The sequence below is a fragment of the Pinus tabuliformis genome, chromosome 2_1 (genome assembly GCF_031772625.1).
Source record: "Pinus tabuliformis cultivar Carrire ecotype Pingquan chromosome 2_1, CPIR1, whole genome shotgun sequence".
In the NCBI taxonomy this organism is placed as follows: domain Eukaryota; kingdom Viridiplantae; phylum Streptophyta; class Pinopsida; order Pinales; family Pinaceae; genus Pinus; species Pinus tabuliformis.
The window spans coordinates 359,964,936-359,967,158 of record NC_142299.1 but is presented as its reverse complement, the minus strand read 5'-3'; the positions used below and the strand labels follow the sequence as shown (position 1 = coordinate 359,967,158).

The 2,223-nt window shown below is 28.2% G+C and overlaps 1 non-coding gene across 1 annotated transcript; it reads right to left on the bottom strand.

The window, feature by feature from the left end:
• Positions 1-250: 250 nt before the first annotated feature.
• TRNAM-CAU (transfer RNA methionine (anticodon CAU)) lies at positions 251-340 on the bottom strand. Its single transcript is given in 2 exon segments — positions 251-286; positions 303-340. It is a non-coding gene; the product is annotated as a tRNA-Met (tRNA).
• Positions 341-2,223: the final 1,883 nt, after the last annotated feature.

Sequence of the window (2,223 nt, the reverse complement as noted above, 5' to 3'; positions counted from 1 at the left end):
TATTATCAAATATTTTTGATTGAATTTAAACTTTAACAAATTTTATATAACTTTTAATAGAATAATATAATATATTTATAATATAGAAAGTTTACTGTCCTTGCTTGCTAAGAAGACAAATTAAAATGGGGTGAGGGAGGCTCGAACTCTCAACCTCAGGATTACTGAACAAAGAACCTAAGCGAGGAAAGCGAAGCCAATGTTGGATTTCCCGAAAAGAATACCGCGAAACACAAAACAAAATTAAAATTGGGGTGAGAGAGGCTCGAACTCTCGACCTCAGGATTACTCAACTTGAAAGCTATGAGACCTACGCGCTAGCCAACTGCGCCACCACCCCATGTGTTAATTGGATAAAATAATTTATATAAGTTGAAGGGTAATCTCTACATTACCCAAAAACCATTGAAAAATTAAAAGGCCTCAAAGTGAAGGCCATTTTAAAGGTTATATTAAATGAAAAAAGTAAAATAAGTTTTTAGAAGCAATTTTTATATAAATTTTTAAAGGTTATATTAAATGAAAAAAGTAAAATAAGTTTTTAGAAGCAATTTTTATATAAATTTTTAAAGGTTATATTAAATGAAAAAAGTAAAATAAGTTTTTAGAAGCAATTTTTATATAAATTTTATTATAATTTAGTTGTCAATTGATAATTGAAATCATTATGGTTAGTTTTTATTTGTGAATATAAATTAATTTATTATTATTATTTAACCAAAGGACAATCTCATATTCATATGATATAGAGTTGATTTTGGTAGTTGTTATTATTATAGGATTACTTTTTTGAATCCTGCGGCGGCACTCTCTGCCCCTTGTTTCAGCGATTTGTAACGGCTATGTCGTATTCTGCTGGCTTCGGCCATATTCTGTTGGCTTCGGCCGTAAATCTCTGCTGGCTTCGGCCATATCGATTGTAAATATCTGTAGGCTTCAGCCATATGAGGATTTCTCTCTGAAAAAAAAAAGGATTACTTTTAAGATATTGAATTTCCCATTTTTTAATTTCATATCACTTCAATTACCAATTAAACTGTTCCGGAAATATTCATAATTATTATTTAAAAATATATATTTTTTAAAATAATTTATTGGTGATATATAAATTAGTAAACTTTTGTTTTTATTCAATATTTTTTAATTTTAGACTCTTACTTTATTTTTTTCTCTAGTTTTAAAATGCAAATAATAATAATAATAATTATTTAAAAAAAAAAACTTTATTATCAAGATAAGTATTAAATTTTTTAAAATTTAGCTTATAATACCAAAATGAAATCATTAATAAAAAAATATAAATATTATAAATATATTATTTATAATAATTTTGATTTTAAGTATTAAGGGGTTTTCGCAGTGCATTATATTAGATATCATTTTTTGGGATTCAACTGTGTTAAGTAAGTCATGCATGTATGACCATTTCCATGAGAGGTAGTCATAAGTGACTAATTTCTCATGATTTTTGAATAGTCCACTTAACACTCATTGCATTGGGTGATGCTCACAGGGGTGAAGACGTGGGATTGAAACTAGTGAAATGAATCACATAGCATCAATCATCACTTTCGGGGCTTGCACTCGGTAACCAAGACTTCCCAGGAGATCACCCATCCCAGATCACCTCTAGCTTAAGCGCACTTAACTGTGGAGTTTTCCCCACACTCAAGTCCACTTAGATTGCTACCCCATTTACAAAACCTTATCAAGTACCCTCATAAACCATTTAAATAATTTTAATTTTTAAATTAATTATTTAACAAATTCAACGCTAACGATCACGAGATTTATAATGAATTCATTTTTGACTAATCCAATAACATGTGAGTTAATACATCAAAGTTAATTGGTAATGTAAAGGAAGTTGAGAATGAACATTAATTTCTTTTTAACGTGTTCTATCAAGGAACATAATTTTACTCAATTCCATTAAATGAGATGGTTTTCCAAACACTCTTTTGGATTATGGGAGTTCATGGGTTTACGATGAATGAAATTATTGCTTTGTTATTTCTAAGTATATTTTGAAAATGATTAGTTCTCGCTCTCAATGATATGTAGATGATAATGTATGATTAGTTTTCGCTCTTAATGGTATGCAGATGATAATGTATGACTTATAGTATTAGTTTAGATTTATTTAATTGTAAATTTATTGAGCGTTGAGAGAATAAATCTTTTGAGATGTAAACTTATTTTAAAGTGAAAATTGATAATGTC